Source organism: Oncorhynchus mykiss, chromosome 29 (genome assembly GCF_057628025.1).
Source record: "Oncorhynchus mykiss isolate SJ-2025 chromosome 29, ASM5762802v1, whole genome shotgun sequence".
NCBI classification, from domain to species: Eukaryota; Metazoa; Chordata; class Actinopteri; order Salmoniformes; family Salmonidae; genus Oncorhynchus; species Oncorhynchus mykiss.
The window spans coordinates 39,180,634-39,202,859 of NC_143050.1; the positions used below are offsets into that span (position 1 = coordinate 39,180,634).

The window sequence follows — 22,226 nt, forward strand, 5'->3', positions numbered from 1 at the left end:
TTGTAGAAAATTTTGTGTCACAAATCACCTAGCAATTGCACCAGGTGCCATATTGGAAGACCAGTCAGTCTGGTGGAAGTCCTCCAATGATCCTCATGGCTGGCTGCATTTTGCTATCACCGGAAACTTCGGGAAGATTGCCCAATATTTCATTTTTCTAAGGACTCAGAAAACGGAGGCTGTGGAAGAACCTATGCAAATAAGTAAATACAGTGCCTTGCGAAAGTATTCGACCCCCTTGAACTTTGCGACCTTTTGCCACATTTCAGGCTTCAAACATAAAGATATAAAACTGTATTTTTTTGTGAAGAATCGACATTTATGGGATATTTCAAACTTTTTTAACAAATCAAAAACTGAAAAATTGGGCGTGAAAAATTATTCAGCCCCCTTAAGTTAATACTTTGTAGCGCCACCTTTTGCTGCCACCTTTTGCTGCGATTACAGCTGTAAGTCACTTGGGGTATGTCTCTATCAGTTTTGCACATCGAGAGACTGACATTTTTTCCCATTCCTCCTTGCAAAACAGCTCGAGTTCAGTGAGGTTGGATGGAGAGCATTTGTGAACAGCAGTTTTCAGTTCTTTCCACAGATTCTCGATTGGATTCAGGTCTGGACTTTGACTTGGCCATTCTAACACCTGGATATGTTTATTTTTGAACCATTCCATTGTAGATTTTGCTTTATGTTTTGGATCATTGTCTTGTTGGAAGACAAATCTCCGTCCCAGTCTCGGGTCTTTTGCAGACTCCATCAGGTTTTCTTCCAGAATGGTCCTGTATTTGGCTCCATCCATCTTCCCATCAATTTTAACCATCTTCCCTGTCCCTGCTGAAGAAAAGCAGGCCCAAACCATGATGCTGCCACCACCATGTTTGACAGTGGGGATGGTGTGTTCAGCTGTGTTGCTTTTACGCCAAACATAACGTTTTGCATTGTTGCCAAAAAGTTCAATTTTGGTTTCATCTGACCAGAGCACCTTCTTCCACATGTTTGGTGTGTCTCCCAGGTGGCTTGTGGCAAACTTTAAACGACACTTTTTATGGATATCTTTAAGAAATGGCTTTCTTCTTGCCACTCTTCCATAAAGGCCAGATTTGTGCAATATACGACTGATTGTTGTCCTATGGACAGAGTCTCCCACCTCAGCTGTAGATCACTGCAGTTCATCCAGAGTGATCATGGGCCTCTTGGCTGCATCTCTGATCAGTCTTCTCCTTGTATGAGCTGAAAGTTTAGAGGGACAGCCAGGTCTTGGTAGATTTGCAGTGGTCTGATACTCCTTCCATTTCAATATTATCGCTTGCACAGTGCTCCTTGGGATGTTTAAAGCTTGGGAAATCTTTTTGTATCCAAATCCGGCTTTAAACTTCTTTACAACAGTATCTCGGACCTGCCTGGTGTGTTCCTTGTTCTTCATGATGCTCTCTGCACTTTTAACAGACCTCTGAGTCTATCACAGTGCAGGTGCATTTATACGGAGACTTGATTACACACAGGTGGATTGTATTTATCATCATTAGTCATTTAGGTCAACATTGGATCATTCAGAGATCCTCACTGAACTGCTGGAGAGAGTTTGCTGCACTGAAAGTAAAGGGGCTGAATAATTTTGCACGCCCAATTTTTCAGTTTTTGATTTGTTAAAAAAGTTTGAAATATCCAATAAATGTCGTTCCACTTCATGATTGTGTCCCACTTGTTGTTGATTCTTCACAAAAAAATACAGTTTTATATATTTCTGTTTGAAGCCTGAAATGTGGCAAAAGGTCGCAAAGTTCAAGGGGGCCGAATACTTTCGCAAGGCACTGTATATTATAGCTACAGGAACTTTGTGTGCAGCCTAACTCAAATGAGCTGCTAACGTAATGTTCGCTAGCTAGCGATTGTTACATATTGTATAGATAGCTAATATGAATTTAGCTAGCTGGTGATATTTAATTCACTTGGCTAACTACCTATCTTGATGTATTTATTGTTGTAACTCTAATTGCATTTGTTGCTAGCTAGCTAACAGCCAAGGAAGAGGGTGAAATTATTAGCTAGCAGTTCCAGCTGTCAGAGAAGGGAGAGTAGGGTAATCTGGATAGGACAGGTACCATTGTGGGAGGACATTATGAAAAGATTCTCCAGTTCCTGTGCAAAGCGAGAAAAAAAATACAAGGACAGAGAGATATAGCAACATAATATTCAGTGCTGTCTAATTTGAGTATAATGCAGCCTGTTTCTCTACACAGTGTGCCGGCTTCTTTTCCAGTCCACCACTAACACACCTGATTCAATTGGTGCTATAAAAAAAAAACTTTCCCAAGGTTCTATAAAGAACCTTCCTGAAAGAGAAATTGCTACATTTTTCAACTTCATATTCATCCTCTCCAGCACCAACCCAATATCAACATACAGTATGTGAAAATGGTGCTTTTCTGTTTTGTCGTAAAAAAAGATAAGCGTTTCCAATGATATCATCATCCAATTAGTAGACAATTAGTTGGCAATGCCTCCTCATAATTGGTTAAAATCACGACGCATATCGATGATGTCATTATAAACACGTAAAAAGTCTTTTTTACTAGAAATTCACCAATTTCACATATGTTGATGTTGGGGTGGTGCTGGAGAAGATTAATTTTTGTAATATTTCTATAAAATCAAAGGTTATTTCTAGATCCTTTTGAAGAACCCTACATGGTTTTTAATTCTGGTTAGCTATATTATATTAGTACAAACTCTTAGGAGTCATTATTGTTTTAATTGACAAGTTGAATTAGCTATGGTACAGTTGGGGGTCCCTTTGGAGAGAATTGGAAACTACTGAGTTAGTCAACTCTTCTCAAGTGACACAAGGCAACATATGAATCATTCACAAAACACCATCACTGGCCATAGTCATATATAACTTATAATTCATCTTCTTCTTCTTCGTCTTCGATGAGGTATAACAGCGATTGGCTTCCAATAAATGTTGCGTTACTGCCACCTACTAGACTGGAGCATAACTCCCTTACACTTTGCTTAAAAACCTTTTAAAAAATGAACAAATTAACTACGACCTAACAGTACACTCGCTAAATAAATAAAAAATACATAAATAAATACTATTTAGTCCAACATCAGGCCAACAGCTTGAAAGGATGGGACACCACCACTTAACACACCCTGTAACTCTTCTGACATCAAGTCTCGCACACCCAAATACCTCTCTGCAGCTGTCACCACTTCCTCAATTTTCTGCGACTTACATTCCATCCCTGCAGTACAATTGATAACCATTGTTAAATGCTACAAATCCAATCATACTGAAACATATATTACTTGCTAGTTTATCCCGCTGTACTGGTACAGATCTACTACTCACACCACTCCTCTCAGGATCCCTCCCCCTTGACACATCTTCCTCTCCTTTCTTCACTGCCTCAGCATATGACAACGTCTGCACTACTCTAACCCTTGGAGAACTCAACCTGCCTATCTCACACCTGACATTTCTGAAACCCAGCCCCATGGGCACCCCTACAATTAACACATACTTTCCCCCAATGTTACACATTCCTTTCTCTCATGCCCTTCTGTACACTTCTCACACCTAGGAACTTCCCTCCTAGACACTGCTGCCACATGTCCATAAGCTTGACACCTGTAACAACGTAATGTATTTGGCACAAAAGCTTGTACAGGATAACTTATATATCCTAACATTACGTTGTCGGACAAAGACTCAACATCAAAACTCAAAAGAACAGACAACGTCTTCTGTTTCCCCACTCACGCCACCCTGCCCCTTTCAGTTGGTCAGCTTTCACATTTACCACTACCCCAGTAATCAGACCTTTCAATGGCACCCTTTTCTTGAGAGCAAAACAATTACAATTTCTTGCCCCCATTTGTTTAATGCGGAGCGCCTGCTCTCTCTGACCAGCAGAAACACAAGCAATTATCACAAGACCACTTTTGGTTACCCTCACTGATTCCACAGCACCCAACTCTGTTTTCACCCACCCTGAAACCACAAATTGATCAGCCAAAATGCAAGGCTACCCTTTTTCCCAAAACTTCAAACCTACTGTCACAGACTAATCTTTATCCTGACCCTCTGTGAAAGCCTCGGGCTCTGAGAACTTCACCACACCTACCACCTCCGATACCTCGTTCCCTTCTAGTTCTCCTGTCGTCAGTTTACTCTGCTTACACTTTCTACCATTCTTCTTTAACAAACCGTCTCACTTTTTTCAGCCATTTTTAACCGACTCAAGATTGCCCTCTTGCTCATAAACCTCCTCTGCCTCTCTTTTCCCCTCCATTCCTCCTCCCTATTCCAAGTATACATCTCCTTATGGTAATACCGCACTTCTCCTGACATACATCTTGCTCTTGCCTACTTAAGGGACACCAATTAACCAGCTGTCACAATCTCCATTGTAAAGCAACAGCTACCATGACACTTATCCATCTCCGACCACATCCACTGTGTCCCAGATTTCTACTTCATGCAGCCAACTTCCATATCTAACACATATAAAATGATTGGCATGACATAACACATTAGATCAACTGGAATCACATTCTTACTCACGGTTGCAAAATAATAGCTGTACGCAAGCCACACCCCAAAATATTCTAGCGAGCCGCGACCTCTACGTTTTAGTTATCACAAAAAGAAGGAAAACATTTTTATTCTGAACTGCAAATAACCATTGAAGTGCTCAAAGGGTTATTTGAGTCATTATGGTACCACATAGAACCATTACCCTTGCCAAAGAATCCTTAGGGAATCCTCTTATCTTAGTTTCCCATGTAACCTGCTACTACAGGTAGCTGCCAACATAAAGGAAACACCAACATAAAGCATCTTAATAGGGCAATGCGCTTTGGCATAGTTAAGGGTCAAGAACTTCCTGTGTGGAAACACTAGCTTTCAATATACTTTGGTTTACTCATTTACTCAAGTGTTTATTTTATTTGGGCAGTTACCTGTCTAATAGACTTGAAGTTCGGAATGACACAATTTCATATGTACAATATATAAAGGCCTGCATCACTATACTGAAAGCGTTGCTGTTTCTAAAAGGACCTATTTCTAAAAGGTGTTTTTGAAGACTTTGTTCTTGTTTTTTCCATGCCCCCGTACAACACAACGAAGATGAGGAAGTGATTTGCTGTTTGGGGTAAGTTTCTCAAAAACAAGTGAAAATCGCAAAAAAAGATGTCTGAGCCTTTATATAACATGTCATTTACAACAAAAATACAGTAAAAAAACAATAACTTCTTTAGTAATAGATAATGTAATCTAAAATGTAGGTTTCCACCTAAATAGACATACCCAAAAGTAAAGATTTATAATGAGAGGGCCATAAACAATAGCTAATAATGCTGTATACTCCAAAAACATCTAAAATCTAACCTTGGTGGTATTTAAAAAAATGAATTGCTGATGTGGACTCACTTTTGAGGGCACAAGCCAAAGTACACAGTAAAAATATAATTTATGATGTAGTTCCTATTCAACAAAAGTTGATGAAAAGGGCTTGAAATGACTCATATGCTTTCTAAATATAGTACACATCTAATTATGAAACAACTTCTTTTAACTGTAAAATAGATATGATCATATTTAGTGACAGAACAAAATTGGCACCATTACATAGAAATTATGTGTCCTGTGTCCTCTGTGCAACACAGAGACACCATTAATTAAAACCTCTTATTAACAAAGCAAATTTGAGATCAAATTTGAGAACAAGTCTACCTAAATTCTTCCAGCATATTGATTGCGCTATGCGCATGCGCAATATCCTCGACTACTGCTACTCTAATTTCCGCAACTACTGCTACTTTAACTTCCCTTCGGCAAATCCGACAACGGCTCCATCTGGCTCCTCCAGTTTTATAGTCAGGAACTCAAACAGGATGTACCAGCAATGAGAACTATTCAATGCTGGTCCGACCAATTGGAAGCCAAGCTTCAAGATTGTTTTGATCACGTGGACTGGAAAATGTTCGACCTACACGCTGACTCAGTGAGTGCATTGGAAATGCACCCACTGTGACTATTAAAACCTACCCTAACCAGAAATCGTGTATGGATGGCGGCATTCGCTCAAAACTGAAAGCGCGATCCATCGCATTTAACCATGTGAAGAGGTCTGGGAATATGTCTGAATATAAACAGTGTAGCTATTCCCTCCGCAAGGAAATTAAACAAGTGAAATGTAGGTACAGGGACAAGGTGGAGTTGCAATTCAATGGCTCAAATAAGAGACGAATTTGGCAAGAAAGAAATCACGGATTTATCCTGGGCAAAGGGGGACCGGCTTCGAAAGAGGTCACACAACCAGAAAAGCCCCTCACCACCCAACTCCAGGTCTTAGATGACGACGATGACCCAAACTGGACGAAAATTCCCAAATGGAAAAGACCAGACAATGGACCAACAAGAGACCAGACCAAGAGACCTCCCCAGAACCAAAACTCAGATGCCAGCAAACACGAGCCGCCAATCCCCCTATACCCTCCAAGAAACCATCTCCCCCTCCCAGTCCATTACTTCCTCTGATCGCTCATTCTTTTCTCCTTACTGTCCCTGATTCCCCACTCCCACCACCAATGGCCCCTGAAGGCTCCTATGATATCATGTACTGCCCCTGACTCCTTCCCCATACTCCTTAGCAACCCAGATCCACATCCCTTAGCCCTCCGTGCCCCTGATCCTGCACAGCAGCAAACCAGCCAGCCTCAGTCCCCGCAGACCCAACGAACTGCATTCACCCCTCCCGTCATCCCCCATTCCATCACCAAGACAGTACAGGGTTTCACCAGGCAGTCAGTGGGGAGGTGAACAGTGAACAGCCAAGAACCCCCATCACAAACAACCCGCTAAAGGCCCTCATCCAAATCTGCAAAGACATGTCCGACACCAGACCTGGACCCCCCACCCCAAATAACTCATCATCATGACACTGGCAACACAACGAACAGAAGGACTTTTCCCAGACGACTTTTCATGGTTGCCTCCCCACTAGGGAATACATCTATAGATGGCACAAGGTACGTATAGAGGAGACCTGCCCCCACGGAGGCACTCGCACTGAACACACCTACCAACTGCTTGTGAGTGCTCTGTGGCCAGGTGGGTCTTAGCCCTGCTTGCTCCCTCTGTCTTCCAGCGTCCACCATTGCCGCAGCATCGCTCCTCCTCCAACACCAGCCCAGGCCAATGGACATACGCTCCACCACCCCCTGCTCCGTCTCCATCCCTTTCCCCCTTCCTCTCTCTACACTTATTCCTCTCACAAAACCAGGAACCACTCATCACCAGAAGAGGGGCGGAGTGAGGACTAAATCCCCAGACCTACACATGGGGTGAGCAGGCCACAGGGGAGTACCATCACTGACCTCCGAGTCTTGTGCTTCAAGATGTGCCTGCTCGATCCTCAGGTTGTCCTTCCTCCCCTCTGCAGATCCAACACCAGTCCTGGTTCCAGCACCAGACCCAGTCACCGGACCAGAACACTGGAAGAGGTGCAGAGGAGGGACCAATCACCAGACCTTCACCCTGAGCGAGTGGAACACAGGGGATTGCAACATTTGACCTCTGGGTCTAGGGCTCCCTTGTGTGTATGATTGCTCCTCAGGTTGTCGTTCCACTCCTCTGCAGATCCAGCACCAGCCCAAGCACCAATCTAGATCCCATTGGCCAGGCCCAGCACCAGATGAGGCATGGAGGAGGGACCAATCACCAGACCTTCACCCTGAGCGAGTGGAACACAGGGGATTGCAACATTTGACCTCTGGGTCTAAGGCTCCCTTGTGTGTCTGCTTGCTCCTCATGTTGTCCTTCCTCTTCTCTACAGACCCAGATATCGACCCGGAACTTGCAGCAGCCCCAGTTCCCGGTCCTGTTTTTGCCCCTGCTTCCTTTTTGATTAAATTATTGATTTTGTTTTGTTTTTTGTTCTCTGATTGGATGACCTTTTTTTTTTTTTTTTTTTCAACTAGTTTTGGGGGATACCAAAAGGGATCCTGAAATTCAAAATCAAGTAGCTGAATGATCCTCGGAATGACCATCTTAAAACATTTCCCCAGCATACAGTTTTTTCTGAATGCTTAAACACTCATAGTGATTCATGAAGCACTATCTCTGAAACCATTAATACTCGTAGCCAATACATTTACCAAGTGTGCCAAACGGAATGTACGGTCTCTGCTTTACACTCAGTTTGTCATTGTATAACACACTTTTTGCAAAACTGTAAACCCAACTCACTGCTTTACACTCAGTTTGCAATTTAATAACACACTTCTAGCAAAACTGTAAAATAGGTCTCTACATTGGTACACTATATCACCAATTGCCTTTCCACATTTACACATTTGGGGTGACAGGTAGCCTAGTGGTTAGAGCGCTGGGCCAGTAACTGAAAGGTTGCTTGATTGGATCCCAGAGCTGACGTGGTAAAAATATGTTGTTCAGCCGCTGAACAAAGTAGTTAACCCACTCTTCCTAGGCTGTCATTGTAAATAAGAATTTGTTCTTAACTGACTTGCCTAGTTAAATAAATGTGACAACACCTTTAGATACAAAGTTAACTTACAAGCCAGAGCTTGAGCACTATAAATAAGCCACAGGTAAACATTTGGTTTGGATAACAATATTGGACAGAGAGCAAGAGGGGTGAGAACTAGAGGAGGAGGACAAGGATGAGGAGAAGGAAGAGGTGAAGTAGGACAGGGGGAGAGGATGGGGAAGAGGAAGGGGAGTCAGGAACACAATAACTGATTAATTCAGATCGACTGTGGTTGACTATGTTGTCAACCACAGGATGAGCATGAGGGAGGCTGGGCAACGGGTTCAACCAAATGTGAGCCGCTATACTGTTGCAGGCATCATCCGGATATTTTGAAATGAGAACCGGTAAGTAACTGTAAGTGCTGTAGTCTTACTGGCACAGTAATATGTACTGTACCTTCATAATGAGAAGGATCTATCGCTAAAACCATTCAAATGTTTTTACAGAACTGCAAGAAAACCAGTATCTGGTGGAAGAGGTTGACTGTTCACCCCAGAGCAGGAGACCCGCATTGTAAACATGGCCATTGCAAATAACTGCATCACTGACTTGATCTTCCTGTCCGGCTGTTATAATCTCCACCCAGCACATCCAGAAGAGGACTGGCTACCCCTCATAGGCTGGTTCCTCTCTAGGTTTCTTCCTAGGTTCTGGCCTTTCTAGGGAGTTTTTCCTAGCCACCGTGCATCTACACCTGCATTGCTTGCTGTTTGGGGTTTTAGGCTGGGTTTCTGTACAGCACTTTGTGACATCATCTGATGTAAGGAGGGCTTTATAAATACATTTGATTGATTGATCAGAATCAGAAAACTGCAGGACCCCATAATGGCAGATAACTCCAAATTCTAAAACGTCAACAGAGTGAGTCTCTCTGCACCGTCTCATCCACTGAAACGGAATAGAATTAAGATGAAGCAGCTATACAGAGTCCCTTTTGGAAAAAAACTCAGACCGTGTAAAACAACTGAGATGTGAATATGTGGAGGTTAACTATACTTGGCACTGGATCTGGAAGTGTATGGTGCTACATCATACTGACTGATCCCTGTCATTTCGTACTGTGCTACATTGTTTTGTCTAGTCTCTTTCAGAGTGTCATGGAGCTAGAAGCAGATAATGAGTTAATATATGTGGGCGAGGCAGGTTTCAACCTTGCAAAAACAAGGCGCCGCAGCAGAAATATCATCGGACACCGTGCCACCATCAACGTCCCGGGACAATGTGGTGGCAACAAACCATGTGCGCGGCTATTAGTCAAATCGGCATCCTTCACCATCATGCAATCCTAGGTCCATACAACACTGCACATATAATCACATTTCTACACAACAGACTAATCCCTAATGACCAGGGGCCCTGAGCAGCCCAGGTACGTTATCATCTGGGACAATGCTAGTTTCCACGGGCTGCTGTGGTCCACAATTGGTTCACAGGTCACCCACTTTTCATCGCACTCAATCTCTCCCCCATACTCTCCGTTCTTGAATCCTATTAAAGAATTCTTCTCTGCGTGGCGTTGGAAGGTGTATGATCGCCAGCCCCACCAACACATACCCCTTCTACAGGCAATGTAGGAGGCTTGTGGAGACATGGATCAGGGGTCATGTCAGGCATGGATACGGTACTCCAGGCGATACTTTCACGCTGCCTAGCTCAAGACAACATCACATGTGATGTGGATGAAGTCTTCGGCCAGACCCATAAAGAAGGCCATTTTTTTCTGTTATTTTCTTTCTAGCACAAATGTTTTTGTTTTCTTCTACTGCGCTTTTGTTGTTTGAGGAGTGTTAGAAAAATGTTTGTATTGATAGTGTGTTATGTTCGGGAATACACATCCATACTTTACACATTTTGATACCTGTGTGTATGTGTGTTTGCTACATCTATGACAAAACTTTCTTGCAAACTGTTATGCCCTGCACACAGAAAAAGCAAAAGTGTTTTTCATTTATACTTTCAGTGAGTAGTTGGTGCTTCGTGTGCTTATTCAAATGATGGTTTGTGTGTACTGTATTGATGCAAAAATACCATTTCTTAAAAGCGTTTGAAGAGTTTTGCAAGAATTGTTTACTTTTGCAATTTTATATTAGATTTATAATGTTTTTCTGGTTTGGTGTAAGGTTGAGGTTAGTGTGTAGAGTTTTTCAAAAATAGCGTATAGTTTCAAAGATAGTGCCAAAGCAATCAGAAACATTTTTGATAGCAGCAGCTCCCTGTCGAGATGAGGACCCCCATCTCCTCCCTCCCTCTCTGCCTTTCCCCTTCATCCCTCTCTCAATCTCCCTCTCAGACCCTCAGTTTCTCTCTCTCACGCTCTATATCTCTCCCCAGTATATGTATTACTTCTGAGTATTTTGTCATTTGAATTACACTATTTTCTAAATACAAAATACTTTTCTATACATTTTTTTTTAGAGCAGTTCCCATTTTGTGGCCCCCATTTCACCCTGCATTGGTATTAGAAATCAGATAGCACCATGCTGTGATAAGAACGTCTGATAAATAAACTAAATATAAATGTACAGTACCAGTCAAAAGTTTGGACACACCTACCCATTCAAGGGTTTTTCTTTATTTGTACTATGTTCTACATTGTAGAATATTAGTGAAGACATCAAAACTATGAAATAACACATATAGAATCAAGAAATAACCAAAAAAGTGTTAATTAAATCAAAATATATTTAAAATTTGAGATTTGTCAAAGTAGATACCCATTGCCTAGATGACAGCTTTGCACACTCTTGGCATTCTATTAACCAGCTTCATGAGGGCTCCCGACTGGCACAGTGGTCTAAGGCACTGCATCTCAGTTCAAGAAGCTTCACTGGAGTCCCTGATTCAAATCTAGGCTGCTTCTCATCCGGCCACACAATTCGCCCAGCGTTGTCCAGGGTAGGTCATCATTGTAAATAAGAATTTGTTCTGAACTGACCTGCCAAGTCAAATAAAGGTGTCCCTTGTTCATTTGTGGAATTTCTTTCCTTAATGTGTTTGAGCCAATCAGTTGTGTTGTGACAAGGTAGGGGTGGTATACAAGAAGATTGCCCTATTTAGTAAAAGACCAAGTCCACATTTGTCATGACTTCCGCCGAAGTTGGTCCTTCTCCTTGTTCGGGCGGCATTCAGCGGTCGACATCACCGGTTTTCTAGTCGCCACCGATCCACGTTTCATTTTCCATTTGTTTTGTCTTCATTGTACACACCTGGTTTCCATTCCATAATCATTGTTCACTATTTAACCCTCTGGTTTCCCCCTTGATTTTGTGCGTGTTTGTTATTGTTAAGTTGTCTCGTTTTGTGAACTGGATTGTTTTGTCTCCTTCATGGAATATTGTTTTTGAGTCAAGTTACGGTTGTTACTAATCTCTGTGTCCTGCGCCTGACTCCACCTTACCAGCATTACCTAGACTTTTGACAACATTATGTTAAAAACAGCTCAACTAAGAAAAGAGAAACGACAGTCCATCATTACTTTAAGACATGAAAGTCAGTCAATCGAGAACGTTAAAAGTTTCTTCAAATGCAGTCGCAAAAACCATCAAGCGCTATGGTGAAACTGGCTCTCATGAGGACCGCCACAGGAAAGGAAGACCCAGAGTTACTGCTGCAAAGGATAAGTTAACTACTACTCAGATTGCAGCCCAAATAAATGCTTCAGAGTTCAAGTAACAGATGCATCTCAACATCAACTGTTCAGAAGAGACTGCATGAATCAGACCTTCATGGTCAAATTGGTCCAACGAAACCACTACTAAAGGACAGCAATAAGAAGAAGAGACTTGCTTGGGCTAAGAAGCACGAGCAATGGACATTAGACATCTGTCCTATGGTCTGATGAGTCCAAATTTTAGATTTTTGCTTCCAACTGCCGTGTCTTTGTGAGACGCAGAGTAGGTAAACAGATGATCTCCGCATTTGTGGTTCCCACCGTGAAGCATGGAAGAGGAGGTGTGATGGTATGGGGGTGCTTTGCTGGTGACACTGTTTGTGATTTATTTAGAATTCAAGGCACACTCAACCAGCATGGCTACCACAGCATTCTGCAGCGATATGCTATCCCATCTGGTTTGGACTTATTGGGACTATAATTTGTTCTTCAACAGAACAATGACCCAAAAGACACCTACAGGCTGTGTAAGGGCTATTTGACCAAGGAAGGTGATGGAGTACTGTATCAGATGACCTGGCCTCCACAACCACCCGACCTCAGCCCAATTGTGACGGTTTGGGATGAGTTGGACCGCAGAGTGAAGGAAAAGCAGCCAACAAGTGCTCAGATTTTGTTGGAACTCATTGAGAGAATGCCAAGCATGTGTAAAGCTGTCATCAAGGCAAAGGGTTTGAAGAATCTCAAATCTCAAATATATTTTGATATGTTTAACACTTTTTTGGTTATTACATAATTCCATATGTGTTATTTCATAGTTTTGATGTCTTCACTGTTGTTCTACAGTGTAGAAAATAGTAAAAATAAAGAAAACCCCTTGAATGAGTAGGTGTGTCCAAACTTTTGACTGGTACTGTATAATGTGAACATGTTGATAAATATTTTGAGGGAAAATCTACTTGATACAATTGTGATATGTTGTTGTCTCACCTCGCTATCTTAAGATGAATGCACTGTTAGTCTCTCTGGATAAGAGTGTCTGTTATTAAATTACTAAAATGCAAATGTAAACATTAACAATTGCAAAGCATGCCGAGTTTTTTTTCTAACGAGCTCCGCCCTGAAACAAGGCCAATAATAATACCCGAAGTGCTTTGCAGTTAATTTTGGTATGTTCATTTTCACATATACGTTTCCATGTTGGTCATTTAGCAGACACTCTTATCCAGAGTGACTTCTTCAACTAAGGTAGATAAACAAGAACATACTGTATCACAGTCACAGCAAATAAAACGCTTTTGCAACCGTTAAAACCATTGTTACTGTTCGGGTCGGGTACCTGCAAATAATATACAAGATGCATATATTTAATTAGTTCATATTGATCCTTCTTGTCCTCTTCCCTTGCTCCCTCCCTCCTCCTCCTCTGTATCCCTTTCTCTCACTGCAAGCCTCCTTGTCACTTTCTGGAGATTCTGGAAAAAAGTGCCACCTCGCCATTTCTATAAATCCCTCATTTAAAAGGGTTACGCATCACGTGTGAGTCTCTCCGAATGTTTCCACCAACCAACGTGCATGTTTACAGGAACTTTCTATGCATTTTAGCCCTGGTGCACTGCCGTTATGCTATAATGTACATGTTATTTTTGTTGCTTTCGGCTCTTTTGCTAGAGTTGAATAGTTGTTCAATCATACAGTATTTTGCCATACTGTAAGTCACGTTTATGGAAGACTCAAGAAAAATCTGATAAAAAATAAACCGTGTGAAGTCCCAGTTTAAAATCCTGATTTCTCTCTTGTTTTTTATTCTCAATTCAGGACAAAGGAGTGGAATCACACACATCTGCTGGGAACATGGGGGCCAGCACAGAGAGAGAGGGATGGACAAAGCAGAGAAAGAAAATAAGAAATCAAGGGTTGAGAGTTGCGGAGCAACGGGAAAGGCAGAAGTTTAAGAAAGGGAAGATATACTGTAGGGAGAAATATAAATAAACTATGAATGGACATACACCTGGGGACGAGAATGAAAGGGAGTGAGGAGATAGGGAGTGAATCCTGGCTTGAAGTCTATTTGTCAAATTCAGCCCGAAGACAGAGATCTAGAGTAAAACTCATCAGAAATCAGAGCACATGCCCCGAGAGGACAGCACGCATCGCTGACACACACTTCAAAGAGCAGGCTTCAGGCAAGCCAAGAACAGTCTCTTGCTCGCCCTCTCTCTCTCTCTTAAGATGGATTCCAGCTTTAACCTCTTACCAACCTTCAACCTTACTTTAACCTTGCATCATTTCATTCTTCCTGTCTCTAACATCTTTTTCTGCTATTTCTTGCCCAAATCTCCTCCCTTTTCACGATTTTTCCTTCTCCCTATCTCTTTCCCTTACGCTGTCATTCCCTTACTATCTCTCTTTCTCACACTCTCTGTCTGAGGTGGCGCAGTCCCCTCCCTAGTCCTCAGGCTTGAATGGAAGCAGTGGAGTGTCCACGCTAGACACTGTGGACAGATCGTACGCCGGCCCTTCCACTGACTAGCAAAAACACAAGCCAGCCTTAGAACACTATTCCCAAATATTACTTCATTAGTTTATCTATGTCAAGGTGTTAGCTATCAATTTCACTGAAAACAGCCCTCTATAACTGAAAACCATTGTTCATGGTGGATGGTGTCAGGAGTCACTACATTTGTTTAAATAGTATTTGTTATCTTTCAATTAATGTAACTGTGCTTGATTGAGCTTGGCTGGTGCAACATAACAAATGGAATAGTCTGGAAAGTTGTAATGGTGCGTGCTGGTGGCAGGGAAGTCAGGCGCAGGAGAACAAACTTGGTATAAACGGAGTCGTTTAATAAAGTGCTCACAAACTCCGAAAACCAACATATACAAAAATAATAAACGTGGGTACAAAACCCGTCGCACACCAGAACATATATAGCACCAAAACATAAAACAAACAATCCCCGACAAGGACATGAGGGGAAACAGAGGGTTAAATACACAACATGGAATTGATGGGATTGGAACCAGGTGTGATGGAAGACAAGACAAAACCAGTGGAAAATGAAAAATGGATCAGTGATGGCTAGAAGGTCGGTGACGTCGACCGCCGAAGACCGCACGAAGGAGAGGGACCGACTACGGCGGAAGTCGTGACAAAAGTGTTAACCCCGCCCATCTGGCACACCAGACTGACTAAATCCAATGCTCAAAGTATTTGAAATTCTTAATTACCAGAAATTTTGGAAAGACTGAGTGGGCGGGGAGCTTATTCATGAGCTCATCTTGACTGACAGCTCTTTGAAACACCCATTTCAAGCAACTTGGCTGCAGTGAGCAGCTTTGCAGTAAAATAATCTCAAGCAAATTTGGTGATACACAAAACAACTCAAACAACATTGAAGTTGCATACATGATGTACATTGTTTTATACATTTCCTGTTTGGCATGTCTCTTGAGATGCAGTTCACACCAGCACTGACGAATGGGATGACTTGACAATTGCATCTGAATTTAGAACAATCTTTCCCCCTCTTCTGTTCCATGCTGGCTGAAGACCTAGCAAGCCAGTAACTAGCTAACACCAGATACAGATGAAAGGGGAACATATGTGTCTTTGCCATAGATGAATAGGGTAAACTTTTAATTATATTTTCTGACATCCTACAGTCAAATTTTGGCACCTAGTAGAGAAGCTATCTAGCTATATAAATTATGCCCCCCTGCAAACAAGCCATCTCCGATGTTAGTTACAAGGCAGTACTTACTTAAATGAGGTTACCATTGGTGTAATACGGGTGACGTCACCCTATCCCCTTAATAATTCCACCCTCTTGAATTCAAGTGTTTGTATGGGGGAGGGGACCAGTTACTTTATGATCAAACTTGATCAATGTAGAAGCAAGTCATTTTTCATCCTTTCATCCAAATGTCATCCTATTTCATGAAAAACATGATTTTGACTGTTCAGGGCCTTTGAGATGTTGGCTGTCCCCATTTGTGTTTAAATATACTATAGATTCCATGGTAGTTTTATGCCATATGGTTTTTCCAAATCTACCTCTTCCATCTTCCCAAAAACCCCTTGCCCCACACACACACACACACACACACCACTGAGAGAGAGACCCATAGAAAAAGACCCCCCCCCCCCTTCCTTTCTCCGACTATGCCATTCATAAATGGCTGTCCTCTTTTTTACAGAGCTAAGAAGAGACATGAAAACCCAAGTTGTATGTGTGTACAGTATGTGTGTTTACTTACTGTTAATGTGAGCCTGTGTGTGCGTGTGTTTTTGTACTCTTCAGATTGAATCTAACACAGGGCTGCAAGTAGCGACACTGCATTGTGTGTTCTAGACTGTTTATAGAGACTAATCTGTGTCTTGGCAGTATGCTGCCATGTTAAGAGTTTCCATAAGGCTGCTGCCAAACCTTAATAAGGTGTTTGTGACGTATCATATTAAATGGAAAGAGTACAACTGGGATAAACGAGAAGATTACTCTGAAAAGCGTGTGTGTATGCGTGCGTACGTGCGTGCATGTGTATTAATTAATGAAATAACAATGGATATCATGTAGGGGACCAACTTTAAATGAACAATGACTTAAACCGACTTCATCAAACCTTCGTAAACACTTATAAGGCCTTCATAGATGCTTCACAAATCATTTCATTGAACATTCCCATTTGGTTCAGTAGAGCTCTCATGGTTAAGGTTAACAGTGATCTGCACTGTAAAACCATGAAACGTGACATTTATAACCAGTGTTAGAAACTTAAACATTAGGCATTTAGATTAGCCAATAAGTGTTCTCATTTTAAACACAGGCATTTAAAATGCAAGATTAAACATGATAGTTGTCACGGTCGTCCTCCTCTTCATCTGAAGAGGAGAGGCGAAAAGGATCAGAGGACCAATATGCGGCGTGGTAAGTGTCCATGGTAAATCTTTAATAAAGAAAGTACTGACACTGCATACGAAACAATAAACAAATAACGACCGTGACGCTACAAATTAGACCTGAAACAAGCAATCTCCATAGACAATCACCCACAAACAAACAGTGCAACCCAGGCTACCTAAGTATGATTCTCAATCAGAGACAACTAATGACACCTGCCTCTGATTGAGAACCCCCAAAACATAGAAAAACAAACATAGACTGCCCACCCAACTCACGCCCTGACCATACTAAATAAATACACACCAAAGGAAATAAAGGTCAGAACGTGACAATAGTCAGCTTTTTCCTTTCAGTTTCCAATCAGGAGAACACCTACTGTATATCTCCTAAGTGATCTGATTTCAAACACTAGTGTTTACTTTCCCATCATCCTCTTTAGAGTGCATTTAGTCATTCTAAATTCGTGTGACTTTTCATAACTTTTATTCAAATCAAAGTCTGTCACCTTACCTGCATTTCAGCACAACTGAACAGGACATTTGATTCAAGAAATGTTTAAATCTCGTGGTGTTGTTACTCGACTGTGTTGAGTTCATTTCTGTTAACTCTCTCAGAGTGAAGAAAATGTGGGATGGGCTTCATTATCATGTTTCACAGCATGCTTTGTTGCAGGTAGATTGTTTTAATAGTTTTAATGTTTCCTCATAGACATCGATTGATTCATTGATCTTGTACTATTCAAAGATAAATTACTGACATTTTTCTAAACTAATCCAATCTGTAAGGGGTTGGACTCTTTGCACATGATATTGATATGAATGTTTGAGTTTAAAGGGTTAAGTTAGTCTTGTTTGTTGAGAAACTTTACCATATCGGTCATTCTGAGCGCAGGTTGTGGATGATAAAATATTCAAATTCTTGGCTATCCCCTCTCTGGATGGAATCTTATGAGAATGAATGATCACATATTGGTATTTTCAGTTCTGATGTGGCCCGTTAGGCAACATCTTCAGGCCATAATGTTGAGGATAGGTCTTACAAAATGTGGTATTAAAGGACTTACTTTTAAACACATTCACTTAAGGCCATACCAAGAAGGATTTTGCTGTTTAATTTAGAATTGAACCCCTTGAATTATCTCAAAAAGATATTTCAAAATTATTTGATGCAACATTTTTTGGGGCCTTGTTGCTATTAGCCCGTTCAAAGCATTGAATAACATATTCACTGTTTGGAACAACAGATAGTCCCCCCCCAAAAAAAAACAATAGGAAGTTTGTTCTGAAGTGTCTGTCCCATATCTGAGAGACATAAGAAAGTTCAGGAAACATTATTACATTTTTTACACCTTATTTTTGCCACTAAACAGTGCCAGGGTACTATTTAATGAACCTGCCAGTTGAGGACGTGTGAGGCGTCTGTTTCTCAAACTAGACACTCTAATATACTTGTCCTCTTGCTCAGTAGTGCACTGGGGCCTCCCACTCCTCTTTCTATTCTGGTTAGCGCCAGTTTGCACTGTTCTGTGAAGGGAGTAGCACACAGCGTTGTATGAGATCTTCAGTTTCTTGGCAAATTCTCGCATGGAGTTTCAGAAGAAAGTTCCTCGTTTCTGGCCATTTTGAGCCTGTATTCGAACCCACAGATGCTGATGCTCCAGATACTCAACTAGTATAGTTGTATTGCTTCTTTAACCAGAACAAGAGTTTTCGGATGTGCTAACATAATTGCAAAAGGCTTGACTAAAGATCATTTAGCCTTTTAAAATTATAAACTTCGATTAACTAACACAACTTGCCATTGGAACACAGGAGTGATGGTTGCTGATAATGGGCCTCTTTATGCCTATGTTGTCACGAGATACTAGGAGTGGTGGGTGGAATCAGGCGCAGAGAGCAGGGTTCAGTAGATTGACAATTTATTCTCCGGCGCACAAAACGGCGCATACAATTGACCAGCCCAAACACAGGACCAAAATAGTCTGGAGAATACATTCACGAAAACCACCATACAACAGAGTAACAAAAACAATCCCGCACAAAACAAGGGCGGGACAACCTACTATATATAAGGACGCTAATTAAACTAAAATACACACAGGTGAAACTAATAAGACAAAACCAACAGACAAATGAAAAAGGGATCGGTAGTGGCTAGTAGGACGGTGACGACGACCGCCGAGCACCGCCCGAACAGGCAGGGGAGCCAACTTCAGCGGAAGTCGTGACATATGTAGATATTCCATAAAACATCTGCAGTTTCCAGCTACAATAGTAATATATAACATTAACAATGTCTACACTGTATTTCTGATCAATTTGATGTTATTTTAATGGACAAAAACTATTTTCTTTCAAAAACAAGGACATTTCTAAGTGCCTCCAAACTCTTGAACGGTAGTGTACAGTTGAAGTCGGAAGTTTACATACACTCAGGTTGGAATCATTAAAACTGGTTTTTCAACCACTCCACAAATTTCTAGTTAACAAACTATAGTTTTGGCATGTCGGTTAGGACATCTACTTTGTGCATGACACAAGTCATTTTCCAACAATTGTTTACAGACAGATTATTTCACTTATAATTCACTGCATCACAATTCCAGTGGGTCAGAAGGTTACATACACTAAATTGACTGTGCCTTTAAACAGCTTGGAAAATTCAAAAAAATGATATCATGGCTTTAGAAGCTTTTGATAAGATAATTGACATCATTTGAGTCAATTGGAGGTGTACCTGTGAAAAGGTCATGGGAAAATCAAAAGAAATCAGCCAAGACCTCAGATTTTTTTGTTTGACCTCCACAAGTCTGGTTCATCCTTGGGAGCAATTTCCAACAAATGCCTGAAGGTACCACTTTCATCTGTACAAACAATAGTACGCAAGTATAAACACCATGGGCGCACGCAGTCGTCATACTGCGCAGGAAGGAGACGCGTTCTGTCTGCTAGAGATGAACGTACTTTGGTGCGAAAAGTGCAAATCAATACCAGAACAACAGCAAAGGACCTTGTGAAGATGCTGGAGGAAACAGGTATAAAAGTATCTATATCCACAGTAAAATGAGTCCTATATCGACATAACCCGAAAGGCCACTCAACAAGGAAGAAGCAACTGCTCCAAAACCACCATAAAAAAGCCAGACTACAGTTTACAACTGCACATGGGGACAAAGATCGTACTTTTTGTAGAAATGTCCTCTGGTCTGATGAAACAAAAATGAAACTGTTTGGCCATAATGACCATTGTTATGTTTGGAGGAAAAGGGGGAGGCTTGCAAGCCAAAGAATACCATCCTAACCATGAAGCACGGGGGTGGCAGCATCATGTTGTGGGGGTGCTTTGCTGCAGGAGGGACTGGTGTACGTCACAAAATAGATGGCATCACGAGGTAGGAAAATATGTGGACATATTGAAGCAACACTTTAAGACATCAGTCAGGAAGTTAAAGCTTGGTCGCAAATCGGTCTTCCAAATGGACAATGACCCCATGCATACTTCCAAAGTTGTGGCAAGATGGCGTAAGGACAACAAAGTCAAGGTATTGGAGTGGCCATCACAAAGCCCTGACCTCATTCCCATAGAACATTTGTGATCAGAACTGAAAAAGCGTATGCGAGCAAGGAGGCCTACAAACCTGACTCCTTTACAGCAGCTCTGTCAGGAGGAATGGGCCAAAATTCACCCAACTTATTGTGGGAAGCTTGTGGAAGGCTAAACGTTTGACCCAAGTTAAACATTTTAAAGGCAATGCTACCAAATACTAATTGAGTGTATGTAAACTTATGACACTCTGGGAATGTGATGAAAGAAATAAAAGCTGAAATAAATAATTCTCTCTACTATTATTCTGACATTTCACATTCTTAAAATAAAGTGGTGATCCTAACTGAACCTAAGAAAGGGAATTTGTACAAGGATTAAGTGTCAAGAATTGTGAAAAACTGAGTTTAAATATGTTTGGCTAAGGTGTATGTAAACTTCCGACTTAAACTGTATATGAGCAGAATTCCAACTATGGATTTATGAAAAACCTACCTTTTACCCAAACGTTTAAATTCTCTCACACAACTTCTTGTAGTCTTGTAGGAACTCTAGACTATGGAAAACGTGTCCAGGTCCTGTAGTTTCTACGAAACAATCTGCTCGCAAAGATATAGCACTTAGGGCCAAGATTCTCTATTTAAATAGCGTTTTAGTCCAGGACCAGGAACCAAACTGGTCACAAAGACCAGATGAGCCTTGATAACTCAGTCTCAACACAACCTTCTCTCAACACAACCTTCTCTCTCTCAGGAGTGTGTCAAAGTGCAAAAAGGCATATTTGAAACCTAGTTTGAAAGGTTGAAATATCCTTTTGGAACAGACTCCTGGATTCTTCCATCTTCCAGGTGTTTAGAATTTGGACAGCATAAAAAAAAGTGCTCCTGTCATCAACGCAGAACATATCAATTCTGAACACAGAATGAGTTCAGAACACTGCAGATAGACCATATTTGTTCTGTTAGGCAACATCAATGATTGCATATTTCCTATGGATATCCTATCATGAGAGGTTTTGCATTTATTGGAAGTACTACATTATGCTTTTTCTTTCTGGGAAAATGGTTCCCCAAGTACTTGCTCGGAAGCTGTTGAAATGCATAGCCTGGATGCCAGTAAGTTTCTACATTAGGCAAATACTTATTTTGACAATTACATTGTGGCTATGAATTAGTTTGAATACAGTATGAGGAATACACTATATGATTCATGGAGAATCTACACTGAAAGTGGAATGTGCTTCAAGGTCAACTTCTCTGGTTTTATGAAACGATGTGCATCAGAAACTGCCTACAAAGTGTAAATAGGATTATTTTGGTCATAAAGTCAGTTTTGTAAGTGAATTCATCACTTACTGGAGGGTTGGGTATGGATTACAATCATGCCCACTAACACGAGAGAAGCACCTGGGCTGATTGCGCTCTATCCGCTTCACATCCGCTATCCAATTGTAGCAGCCAGAACCTCCAGACAGTGAGACAGACCTGCTCATTATGCAGTGCCTCAGACTTGTTTACATAAGACAGTGCATCGCAAATGTTATGTTGAAATAGCCCTTAGACCAAAGCCGTTTATGGAGCGGCAACTTGCTGATGTGTTTGATAT

General features: G+C 41.4%; 1 protein-coding gene and 1 long non-coding RNA gene across 2 annotated transcripts in view; one reads left to right on the forward strand and one right to left on the reverse strand.

The window, feature by feature from the left end:
- LOC149970442 (uncharacterized) overlaps nucleotides 1–22,226 on the reverse strand; it is a 126,527-nt gene that overhangs the window by 83,877 nt on the left and 20,424 nt on the right. The gene's annotated exons all lie outside the window — the stretch shown is intronic.
- LOC149970445 (uncharacterized) lies at nucleotides 1,816–11,531 on the forward strand. Its single transcript, XR_016493378.1, has 2 exons — nucleotides 1,816–8,908; nucleotides 9,011–11,531. It is a non-coding gene; the product is annotated as an uncharacterized LOC149970445 (long non-coding RNA).